The 14,004-nt window shown below is 35.4% G+C and overlaps 1 protein-coding gene across 1 annotated transcript in view; it reads right to left on the reverse strand.

Annotated features, from left to right (window-relative positions):
- Window positions 1–14,004, reverse strand: part of LOC100117476 (aromatic-L-amino-acid decarboxylase) — a 745,226-nt gene that overhangs the window by 566,644 nt on the left and 164,578 nt on the right. The window lies entirely within an intron of this gene.

Raw genomic sequence — 14,004 nt, forward strand, 5'->3', positions numbered from 1 at the left:
ATAGCACAAAGTAGCACCAACAGGGGAGTGTCCGGTAGCCACAACCGGAGAGTCCGGTAGTCACAATCGGAGAGTCCGGTAGCCAGAGCCGGAGTCCAACATAACCTCTAAATGTACCAACGTTGTTTTGCTCGTAAATAGCATTTTGCTTCGGTTATACTGCATTAATCGATCATATTATCTATTATTGCTAATTTTCTAGTTTACGAACAATGTAAATGCGGTATCACGAGTTCGAAAATTCATCTACTCTGGCCTATGGATTTTGTCCGGTACTGGCTACCGGACTTTCTCTGGTTAGGGCTACTTAACAATGCTTACTTGAGCAACTTTGGTAGTGGCTACCGCACTCTCCGGTAACCCTAATTTTTTTTTCTCAGTGCATGTCAGTTTTTTCTTAACCATTTTGGTTTTGCTTTTCACTTTGAACCATATGGCTTTGGCGTCAAAAAATACAGGTGGGTCTATATACGAAAGTCAAATTCATACCTGCTATAATGAATTCAACGCAATACATTGTTTCAACATGCCAATACAAATTAAGTTGCAAAATTTTAGCCCTCTAGGTTTTCAAATGAGAGTGAAAATAAAATTATGAAACTAGTGATCGAAATCAATAAAAACTTGATTCTGCTGTAGAGCATAGCAGACAGCTTGTACTGTACACGTCGTATACTTCTGTGTGTATAAGTATGTGTGTGTATAGTTAGGTATACTGCCTACTATATGCTCGTAATGCGATATGAGCAGACAGACTATTACGCGGCACATACTATTGTGTGCGTAGGTTAGGTTGCTACTCTTTACTTTTTTAAAACATGCGTTTTAATAATATATCGCAAATATTTGAGTAAACGGTCTTAATCATTTTTACAAACTTTTCAAAAAGCGGGCAAAAATAGTATGTTGCGTAACAAGGGCGTAAAGTAGGCTTTTATAGACCAAATGTGGAGTTTGCAGAACTCGTCTTCGGCTCAGAGACGCACTCGCCTTCGGTTCAGAGACGCACTCGCCTTCGGCTAAGAGACGCACTCGCCTTCGGCTCAGAGACGCACTCGCCTTCGGCTCGTGCTACCTCATCTTCGACTCGTACTGTAAACCACACAAGATCAAAAAGACCGCTTTGCCCTTGGTGCACACCATATTTTTTGTGATGCATTTATGGATTTTTACATTTTTCATGGCTATAAAGCGGGAGTAAACTGGCTGTTTTTTACATGGCCACTACACAGCCATGAATATTTAGAAATATAAGTTTACTAATATTTTAATTAATTAACACAAGTATTAATTAATGTTTATTAAAATCCTTAAAAATTAAGCTTTTTTTTTGCCCGCTGCGAACTTTTTTGGCCTGCTGGTAATAAACTGGTACTTTACGCCCGCTTAATAGGTACGAAAAACGCGAGAATCGTGCATGTGTTACAAAATAGTATATTGTGTACCAAAGGCGTAAAGTGGGCTTTTTTAGGTCGAGTGTGGAGTTTGCAGTTCGAGTCAAGGCGAGTTAGCCTGAGCCAAAGGCGAGGGCGTTTACGAACAGTAGACGAGTACTGCAACCACACGAGGCCAAAAAGACCACTTAGCCCTTGGTGAACACCATATTTTTTGTAACGCATGTACTGATTTCGGCATATACGCACACGCACACACATATGTACATAATCACACACACACACACACACACACACACACACATATATATATATATATATATACGTATATGTGATGTGAACTACTGACCATTTTCTTAAAAAAATTTTAGCGCCGGTCAAAAAAAAAGTTACTTTACGCCCGCTTAATAGGCACGAACAACGCGAAAATCGTGCTTGTGTTACAAAAAATGGCATGAAATGGACCACTTTTTAACTGTCTTTTGCACAACTTGAAATGCACGATTTCCGAGACTACTTTCTGGCGTTGAAAGTGGTCCTCTTATGTCCTCGTTGTAAAAAATACGGTGTGTACCATGGGAAGAAATGTTATCTCAGACTCGGGCGAGGTAATTTCAGCACTCATCGTCTCGTGCTGAACGCCTCACTCTCGCTTGAAATAGTTTATTTTCTTCCCTTGATGCACAATGTACTATTTTTGCCCGTTCTTTAAAAAAAAAACGTTAATTTTGATGTGTTTGCTCTACTTACAAACAAGAGGGTAGTCACCGTATCAAAAAATAGTCACGTCAGCCCCGGTTAGCACGTATACAAAAAAAAAAACACGAAAATACGTCCGAGCGTTACAAAAAATATGGTGTTTTTGACTTCGTGTGGTTCCAGTACTCGTCTACGGCTCGCAAACGCATTTACCTTCAACTCGAGCTAGCTCATCTCGACTCGTACTGTAAACTCCACACAATTTTCTGCGTATGTGTGTGTATGTGCAAAGGTTGAGATATTGGCCTCACCGGGTAGTTACCTAGGTAAATTACCGACTACGTAAGTGCTAGTAGTCTGTATGTAATATTCTACTTAAGTGTAGGTAGAGGTCGTACGTGAACGCTAATATAGCATTAAAGAGAAGGGCAGCCCCAGGAATATAAGGAGCTCCACTACCTGCACGGAGTCATTTTCTCACTGGTTATGAGGTCGAGTCATCAGATTAACGGTTTTCCAATTGAGCATCTGATTTCGAATCAGATCATTCTAATTATCGCACTATTTTGTTCAGAAAATTGCTTCTCCAGCAAAATAATTTTGATTGAAAATTATTTGATGACAATTTTTTTTCACTTACCTGATTTTTGTTTCCAAGTCAGTTAGTTCAACTTAGGAAAAAGTTCATGCTTTTACTAAAAATTTATTTAAATTGATTTAAGCTAATAATAAACAAATTTAAGCTAGATAAAAATAGATTTGGACTAAAACAACAAAACAATAAAAACTACTATAATCGAAAGGAAAACTTAAAATAAAATTCTAAGATTTAAGCAAAAATTTAAAAAATATATTTGGCAGATAATCTACAAAACAAAGCTTTCAGTTCCATGTCGTGGTCGAGATTGAAACGGTCACCACTCTTCTCGGTCCTATACGCGTAAATGAATTTAGCTTTTTTATGAAGAGTAGTTCACATTTGCTAATCTGCGTCGTGATTATGACGACATATCATAAATAGAAATTTGATTCTATGTTTGAAATATATTAGTATAATAAAAGAGGTCCAGGATACAAAGTAGTAGAAGAATGTTACAATAATAAAAGTTTCGTTATTTCGTTTCAATAGCAAAATTAAATATATTCAATAAATTGTTTTCTAGAGAAAATATTGCATAAATTGCAGATATTCTTGGTAACAGAAAATCGTATGTATTGGCTTTGATTTTACAATATATTTGAAGATCAATACGCTTTACGTTTGCGTTATTGAGCCTAGAACAGAATTTTATATGTATGATTATATAAGTAGAAGTTGCTATTTGAATTTATTCTAAGTTTTTCTATCTGATATGTTTTAGTTGCGTTATCAGATTTGACTCGACAAATTTATAAGTATTTTGAAATACGAAAATGTTTCTAAGTTTTGCCTACTTAAGGCGTAAGTTGCTCATGAGTAGGGACTAGGCCTCATTGCCAGATGCTGATACATCTGAGATCGCAAAGTTTTCCCTCCGCGAAAAGCCATAAATTCAGATCTAACGACGCCCTCTAAGTCAACACGGTGACGCGCGCGCTCTCGTCACTCGCAACCTGACCCCGCGTCAAGCGCAGCGCCGGGCCGTAAACGTCGCGACACGAACAAAGGCCTTTTTTCCGATTGCGCACGTGCTCTTCTCCAAAACCTCTCAAGAGGAAAACCTAAGACAAAAACAGAGCTTATGCATAAAAAGTTTTTATTCTAAACGCACGCAAACTCATTGTTAAGCATAAATCTAGAGATTAATATTCTCACTCATACGCTTGCTCGACCAAAGCGCAGAACAATGACTCCATGTTAACCTCTCATAGCAGTCAATCAGGACAACATGCTTCCAACCAGAGATTGCCGATGCTGTGTTAAAAATGCGAGGCGAATTCGATCATGACGCCACTTGCGGCGTGCGATTAAACTATACGCATCTAGAAAAGGAGTGTGAGCGAAGTATACGCATCTAGCGGCAATGGAGGAGAAGAAAGCGGCACTATTATTAGCTCCACCGCGCCTGACGCGGCGGAGGAAAAATTACAAGCAGAGACTTTTGAATTTGCGCATCCGCGCCTCACTAGTTTCAACAAACACCTAATAACTATTTAGACACATTATTGGACTAAAAAGAATGTTTAAACAACGACATGAGTGTGAAAAAACTTAGAATCTAAAACTTTCGAAAACTCTCATAATTAAAATTTTTCATTTTTCAGACGGACTATGATTAAACCGAAACAAACAAATTAAGCTTAAGTTTAAACGAAACAAAATTAAATTAACAAGCCACCCCAGCCTCCCGATAAATATAGTCTACTTTTCATTTTCGTACACCAACGTCGATCGTGGCGGCGTAGTCTACCTTGTCGCTTAGTACTGTTATGCACGCGGATTCGAGTCCAAGAATCTGACAAATTTGTTCTTTTTTCTATATGCTTATAAAATGTATATAATACGTAATACTTATAAGAAATATATATTATTATTATTATTTTTTTAATTATTACTCTAAGTACACAGGGGACCTGCAATGTATGTATATGTTGTTTATTATTTTTCATTGTAAAGCAGGTTTTACAAGAATAAAATATGTGAAAATTACTTTTTTTTGTATAAAAGATGTCAATATAATATTTTATCATTTTAATATAGTTTGTGATACGATAAGATAAGATACAAAAATACTTTTTCAAATATGTAATATTATCAAATATTTACATTAATTTTTATAATAGTTCAATAAATCTGTATATAATTCTGTTCGATTATTATTATAAATAACAATTGAAAACGATACAAATGATTAAAGTGTAGAAAAAGCAAAAAATATATATATTATTACAACAAAATAAACATTAAACATTACGTACAACAATGATTTATTGGAATTATACATGTGTACCCTATTAAAAATAATGTCATTTTATGACGTCATTATTTTTAACGTCATTTAACGTTATTTAATGACGTCAGTCAATGATGTGATTTAATGACGTCATAAACTTGTGGTGGCCGTGGCGTGACGACGGAACGTCTGTTTCGCAAGCCAGAGGATCATACCCTTATAGCACAAAACGTTTTAAAATGTTTTAAATGCCGATGCCAAGTATAGTGTTATACTTTGTACTATCGAGAGTGTCTTGTGACTTATATATCTTGAGTTTGCTACATCTTATTATACGCTGCATTCAAGTGAAAAGGGTATTGATTGTTTCACTTTACAGTAACTAGCCTTACTTGTTTTTAATATACTAAAATGCGAAAGAAAGTGAGCATTTCACACAATCTTCAAAATATTATAAAAATAAACACGATTAACTGGTCCAGTTATCGCCAATGTCAACAAATATTTCGATGAAAAATAATCAAAAAAAAAGTAAATAAATTCTTATATATACTAGTCATTTTTTGATTGCCATCATCAGTTATAAGTATACACATAGATGACCTAATTATAAATAATAATTGTTTTGGTGAGTTATCGCATTATGAAATTTAAATTTACAATATTACTTGTTTAGCATAGTTATGGCCATTTTTTATCCCTACATACAACAATAACCGCTTGATAAAGATATATTCAAAAATGTATTACCTACGATAGTTATAATATTAGCTGTGTTATTATTATTATCGACATTGTTCCTCTATAACTATAAAGATCTTTAATCTTATTTGTCTGAAGTAAATACTAAATATTATACTGTAAATTTACTTAAGAAAACTTGTATCTTCATGTAGACGATGTCTAGGTGCTAAGATGACCCTGGTCGACGAGACATTGTCTACAAGGAAAGCACAATATACATCGAATGTACTGAAAAAAAATTGTAACTTCTTGTAGACGATGTCTAGGTGTCAAGATTATTCCTGGGTCAACGCGACATCGTCTACAAGGAAGAGCACCACTCAATCATGAAATATACCAAAAAATACTCCTGACTTCAAACGAGGTAAAAAGCTTCGATATTAAAAAGTTACAAGATAGAACAAACACATCGCCGGAGGTGAATGACGAATCAAATAGCTTATGGGGGGACTTCAAAAAAATGGTAAAAGAGGCCGCGAACAAAGTACTGAGTAAAAAAAAGCCAAAGAGCTAACTCTGGTTTGAAAGGCGCAAAAAAGCTAAATTAGATAGTTTACACAATAAAAGCGACAGGACCGTTGAATAGTATTCTAACGTAAGGAAACAGGCGAGTGCAATCTACAAAAATCAAAAGCGGGAGTATTAAAAAAACCTAATTAGAAGAATAGAAACTAACAGTAAGGAAAATACCCCCCGCGAAATGTACAGAGTAATTAACGCCATCAGGTTTTAGTAGTAGAGCGCAATTGACGAAGGACAAAAACCGGGACCTCATAATAAATAACAGCGAATTACTGTCGCTGTGGAAGAATTATTTCGATAAATTATTAAACGTGAACGAAAATTGCGGAAAATTTCGAGATGAAATTCACACCGCTGAACTCCACATGGAGGAACCAAGCTACCAAGAAGTAGAGGTCGCAATTAGAAAACTAAAAAATAACAAAGCCGCGGGAAATGCAGATTTTCACCTTGAAATTATGGTGAGATTGATTCTTCTTTGAGTGGGTAATGATTTTTGTCAGGTGGGCTGATTTTTAACACTTGACATTTTTAAAACTGATTTCACTACATTTATTAGCGTATATTGATAAAAATACAGAAAAACTTTTGTGAGCTATAAACATTAGATAATTTTTTTAAGGATTGCACAACTTATTAGAGGAGAAATCATAATTATAATACTAAAATACAGAATGATGAGGATGGGTACAAAACTCATAGTTGCCAACATTTTACCTTGTAAAAGGTGTTTTTTTGAACTGATTTCATAACTTTTTAATACGTTTTAAATAAACTTATAAAGAAATGTTTAAAGAAAAATTTAATTTAAATTACAGCATAGCATAGTTAAAAGTTTAGGTTTGATTTTTGCAAAATCTACTACACCCGCACTAAAATGCTTTAAATAATACCTTATGCACTTTGTCTTCAACAAGTTTTAATAACTTTATTCGTAATAAGATCAGTCGTTTTTGATTTATTGTTGAAAAACCACATTTTGACCATTATTATTTAGAATAATGAATAAAAAAAGTATTTGACAGCTGGAAAATCAAATTATTTGTAATAAGCTGCCCGATTACAACAATATCCAGTTAAACAATTTTGGGGAATGATGCTAGGACTTACGTTTTTGCATAAACTGCTTCTACGCGAAAATACGTTAGATGATAATTTATGCATTTCAATATTTCAAGCAACTTTCAATCATGATGATTCTTTTGTAGCTATAGTAGTTTTTGAGATATTTCTAAAAAAAAAACATAAATTTGCCGTTACTATTGTTAATAACAAACAGAAAAAGTATTTGCTAGGAGGAAAACCAAGTTATTTTCAATAAGCTCTATAAATAGAACCATATCGAGTTAAAAAATTTAGGGGACAATTAAAAAAACAGAGAAAGGAAGCTGGCGTTTGAATTAGTATATAAGTAAGACATTTCCAGTTATATCTGCTAAATTCCGATTGAAATATTGACTTGCACTGAATGATTATCTTCCTGGAATAAGAATATTTTTGAACTACAGGTGGTTTTTTTCCAGTGTCGGCTACTAAGCATGGGCTTCAAAAATTGCATGTAACTGCATAGCATATGCATATTCGACCCTTGCAGCGATAAACAAACGGCTGCAAGCCATGAGATGAGAAAAAAATAACTCGAGCCCTCGCGCTCTGCGCAGAGTGTTTACTCGCATTAGCTGATCAATTAACTTAACCTGATAAGACATAACGTGGCTATTTTTTCATTTAAAATTATTACCGTTGGGTGTACAGCAATCAAGCGTCTTTACGTCTATAATACAACAGATAAGTCAACAGGATTTAAATTCTATTATATTTGTAATATCTATCAAGTAGCCTTTGTAATTATTAAAGAATCGTATGTATAGCTATAGCTATGACTAACTCAAAGAAAAAAAGAGAATCGGAGAGGCGAAAAATTAATTTTTTTTTCGCAAAATTTATTTTTAAACAATTATTTTGCTAACGAGCAATTTTCTTAACAAAATAATATGGTAATTAGAAAGATCTTATGAAAATCTTTGAAATTGTATACTCACACATAAAAATCAACAAGAGATCGAATAAAATATATACAGAATTCGTAAAACGTAAATAGGTTATTTAGCAAATTCAAAGTATAATAGGTCGCGGCGCGCTCCCGACGGCACAGTGTATTAAACTTATAATTGCCATCAGGGCGCTACCGCTGCCCTCGATTTATTCAAAATAGAAGTGGGATCTATTCCTTTTAGAACAACGATGATAATGATTAGGCTTATACGGGCGCAGGGTAGGGTAAAAGGGTTACACACACTTGGACACGCACACTTAACTTTCGAAATCGCTGTGGAAATTCAGGGGGAGAATTAGGGGGGAAAAATTCTGAACTGGCGGCAGCGAAACTTTTTTTACAATAGAGAGATATCCATGGCTACACGCCATTTTTGTTTATTCAACTATTATGAGAGTTATCAAAACCAAGCCATTTAACATATAACTTATTTCCACGTTTTTTTTAAAGTTTTTCAACTAAATAAATATCTGGATATCTAGTCTTGAGAAGTTCTTCTTCATAGAATTCACCTGGTATTGGTTTATCTTGATAATCCTTTAAATGGTAAGTCCGTAGAACAGTATTTGGTACTTTATATACAGTAAATATTACAATTAACCAGTTAGGTTTATATCCTTTTTCAAACATTTGCTTACTTTTACTAACTGGAATATTATCATTTTCTTTGAATTTAGCTTCCTTACGTTGACGTAATTTTTTATTAAGCAGCTAATCGAGTAAGAATTTCTTTAACATGTGTAGAATTTACATCTATAGGTTTCATAACAATTGTCCGATGCTTAGATTTATTGTACTGTAAGGTTATATCTTGCAGAATATTTATCTACTTATAATTATCACGCCAACTAAAACGCTCCTACATTTTACTTCTAAGGGTGCGATCAAAGCGTTCACAAATCGAAGCTTTTATATTGCTATAAGTTAAATACTAGTTTATTTTCAAATTTTTCATCAATTGTTGAAATTTCATTGTTGTAAAATTATTTACCACGATCTGTATGCAAATTTCTTGGTACTCTATTTTTTACTAGAATCGACTTCACAGCAAAGACTGTATGCAAATTTGGAAAAAAATATATATAACAGTGTGCATAAACTTGGAGCCTTTATTTTTATTTGAGTACAGTATCTTTTCAACGAGATCTGCTTGCCATGTTTCATCGATATCTTTTATTTTAAATGAGCGACGCGGATAGTTACGTCTTGCAGGCTTATGGATTTCTTCCACTAACGTTTCTTTCATTTTTATTTACATACAATGTGCTCGAGTAGTAGTAGTGGTAGTAGTAGATGAGTTTTCATTGGTAAAAAATTTAATTACTTTTATTATATTATATAACATGATGGCTTATTTTTTATTTCAGATATATCATTCCCAATTGTATCTATCTTTTTATCATTTGAGGGGTTAAGCCTGGGTTAAATCCTGCAAAAAAAAACAAAAAGATATTCTTCTTACCAACAAATTTTTATTTAATGTAATTTGAAAAAAAATTCTATTGAAAATAAATAAAATATACACCATTTTTATCGAAAAAAAAAATGTATATACCTTGTAGAATCATTGACCGAAATTCATGACATTTCACTATATAAATAAGTGTTTTTAGTCACTTGCCACGGCCTTCTAAAAGATCCGGACCATCTTCTTTACTCTATCCGGGCTTAAAATGTACCTTAAACATGCGCCCTTAGACTGAGCAAAACATTTTTAAAAAATATGATTGCAATATAGTTAGCAACAAATTTTGTTGTCTAAAAAATATCAATTAAACATTGCTAGCAACAAAATTTGTTGCAAACAATACTTAATTAATATTTTTTAGTAATATCTCTCGCTCAGTCTGAGGAGGCATGTTTAAGGTACATTTTAAGCCCGCATAGAGTAAAGAAGATGGTCCGGATCTTTTAGAAGGCCGTGGCAAGTGACTAAAAACACTTATTTATATAGTGAAATGTCATGAATTTCGGTCAATGATTCTACAAGGTATATACATTTTTTTTTCTGTTTCTTCTTTCTAGTAATAACCTCCTGCCAGGAGGAGTCTGCCTTTTCTTCCGGAGACACCTGTAATCGGATTTTTGATGCGACTTCCACAAAGGCTACTTCCTTATATTTTCTTGTTCTTTTAGCGTAGTTTTTTTGTCGCTCTTCTACCTGGCTTGGTGACATTACCTTATGCTTATTTAGCGTTCTTTTCGTCACCGCGTTTGATGCTTCTATTGTCTGTGATGCCTTGTCCTCCTTCTGAATATGCTGCTGGTTCGGTGACATTCCCGCTTTTTTTGGCATCAATTCAAAGCTCTTCTTGCTCTTTTCCAGTGCCACTTGTCCTCTTTCAAGCCGCTTAACCTGGATCACAATCGCCGATAGATCGCATTTAACAGATTTATGAATGTTAGATGCGTTTCACACAAGATTATCCATAGAGTCCAGACTGTCTCGGATCTTCTCCCATATGCTTTCTCATTCTCGCTCAGCATCCCGGATTGTATTCCAGATCTCGAGAGCTCATTTTCCTGCTTTTTCTCCTTGCTTGGTTAAATTTTCCATGCTCGATAATAGTCTTCATTCCGGTATGTGTCCGACCCCCGTCTATGGAGGAAGCTGGCATGGCCCCAACACATGACTGTAAGCAGTTCTAGACTGGAAACATTATACCAGAGTTTAGCACGCAATACTGCCCTAGCCCACCTCCACTCTCTCGAACCTTCCACCCCGAACGAAGTGTGTTTGTGTGTGTGCGTGTGTGCTGCAGGCGTGTCAAAAGGTAGTGCTGGCGAAAATCTCTGCACGTTAGTCGTTAGTCAACCGTCAGGGCACCAACAACTTAAGAAAACGCTCCATTGCTTTTCAAAGTGCTATTTTGTGTCACCTTCTTGACTGCGTGTTTGCCAGATAGATTTGATCTGTTATTGCTAGTTCATTATACGCATATGTGTTCGTATACATGCGTGCATGTCTGTCTGTCTGTGCGTGCGTGCGCCTGTGTGTGTATGTGCGAGCTCTTGTGTGTCTAAGTGAAACTGTAGTGCTGACGTAAGCGTGTGTAAGACTCCAAGGAATGCAGGTTCAAGCCCGAGTCTCGCTACATTTTTTTTTATTTTTACCCCAAAAGCATTCCTTAAAATCAAGATACTCTGGAGTGGGGGGCCCTCTATTCGCAATGGAAAGAGTAATATGCTGAGTACGCGTAGAGGAGGACCGTGGTGGTGGTGGAAACCCCCATACCATACATTAGTCGTTCTTGGATCGTCGGGGTGTCAACACCTTAACAAGTAAGTCACTCCATCGCTCTCCAATGTGCCTTGAAAAACCCACGGTACCTTGGATAGACAGAAAAGAGAGAGGGGTTCTCTCCAAAGTATCTCGAAAAATCAAAAGCACTTTAGAGAGAAAGAAAAGGGGAAAACGTTGTCTCTAAAATATCTCGAAAAGTGAGAGGCACTTTGGATAGAAAGAGGAAGAGTGTGGGCTCTCTCTACAAAGTACAAATGGCACCATGGGGAGTAAACAATCTTGACCTTGACCTTGACCCCTCACTAACTCGGATGGGGGGTCAAGGTCAGCTTTGTTTACATTCTCCATCGTGCCTGGGTACTACTTATGTCTGCTACCTTTCAAAAGTTTACTACATATCTGTGGTAAATTAACAAAACCAGATGGTACTGCGCAGCAACATACTAAGTTTATGAACGATGCTATATGTCATCTGTTTGAGAAAATGCGATATAAAATGAATCCGATTGAAATTGATCGATGTAAAAATTTTGGTCTAACTATGGCAATGTACGGTTATGTTTCTTACGCACCAAGTCAGAGTAAATATAATGAAAATTGTGGATAGACTAATATTTTAGAAGAGGGGGTAATAACTGATAACATTGAAAATTTTGACATCACTATACCTCTATTAATGATTCCGGGTTTGCTAAATATTATCGAAAAATTATCGTGAATGCTAAACATGAACATATTATCACAAAATCAAGGAGTGATGTTAATGCTGTTATACAATATCGACGAACGCTATCGAATCTTAGAACGCATCACATCATCAGTCAACAACTGCACAGACTACATCATTGAAGAAGTTTTATGCTTTGTCAAAAAAGAAGATCTTTTGAAAGTTGTACGACAAAATGTTCAAGATCAGTTTGACGCCTCTGAAGACGCTTACTTTTTAAAATACTACTTTGATATTTTATACTTAAAATAAACAACATTGTATTTATTTTATTTATTTATTTATTATTGAACAGGTAAAATGCCCTTTACATACTAATACAATAATACAATAAAGCGATGTATACAAGAAATAAGAATATTGGGCGGGTTAGTATAGCTCCGTAGTAAACAATAGATCAAATCACCCAGCTAGTAAGCTGGAGATGAGGACCGGACGGACGATTTAAATTGAAAAACCGATTCATTATATAGAACGCTTCGGGATACTGAATTCCACTGACGCTTCATACGGTTAATGGAGCTGAAAGAATCCAGATTCGTGGTAAAGTGTTTTCATTTGGGTCTCTAAAATTTCTAATCAGATACACAGCTGTCCTACTGACGAGAAGACTGCTCAGGTACTCACTGTCGGCGATACCACGAACAATCTTGTACGTCATCACACAGTCGAATTAATGAAGGGTCGAGTCCACCGTTGGCATGTCACACTCCTCTGCAATTGCTGAGTTATTGTAACAAAATTTATGTAAAGGTTTACCAAGTTTATAAGTCATGTATCTAAGGAAAGAATGACGTATGGATTCAAGTTTGTTGATTAGATAACGGCAATAAGGACGCCAGATTTGAAGACAGTATAACAAGTGAAGTAGAAACAGAGATTTAAATAGGTACATTATTGCAGAGGCATCCGAGAAGTCAACGGTGGATCGCTTGATAAAACCAAGCATACGGAGGGATCTGGAGACCACGGCATCGACCTGCAGAAAAAATGTCAGTGCAGAGTCAAAGACCACACCCTAGTCTTCCCTAATAGCATACAATATTTTAAAAGATTTGTATATTTTAAAATATTTTAGAAACAATTCAAAACTATGAAATAAACGTTTTCATTATATATATATATATATATATATATATATATATATATATATGACCCTAAGATCCATAAAATATTTTTAAAATATGTGATTGTAAATATTGTAAAGGAAATATTAAAAAATATTTTTGTTTTTTTTTCAAAATATATTTTTGTTTGATTCAGGTATATTTCGTGGGAAATATTTTATAATATTGCACAAATATTTTATCAAAATATTTGCATTGTAACGGAGTTCGATTTCTGGGGAAAACTCGGCTATACTTGACCAGATCACTATCCCTTGTTGTGGCGGAGAACTCTCTCAACGCCTGTGATTTACCCGCATTGCAACGCAGCTCGCTGCGAGAACTGCTTCGCGTACGTCATGTTCGCACGTGTGCTATCTCTCTAGTCCCGATTAAAACAAAATAACAAAATAATGTATTGTGCGACCAATATTGTTTTTTGTATACAAATGTGCGCCGAGTCACCTCGCTGTCGCCGTTTTCGGTATGGGCGCATCACCCATTCACACACACTCTGCGCGGTGATGTTGCTGGCTCAGTCGCAAAAGCCAACGTCCTCTTGTTCAGTCGCCGATCGACAGGCCAAGTCGTCCTTCCATATGGAAGCAGAAATTGCCAGGGACGTCTTCTTCTCGCAAT

This window comes from Nasonia vitripennis, assembly GCF_009193385.2.
Source record: "Nasonia vitripennis strain AsymCx chromosome 2 unlocalized genomic scaffold, Nvit_psr_1.1 chr2_random0010, whole genome shotgun sequence".
NCBI classification, from domain to species: domain Eukaryota; kingdom Metazoa; phylum Arthropoda; class Insecta; order Hymenoptera; family Pteromalidae; genus Nasonia; species Nasonia vitripennis.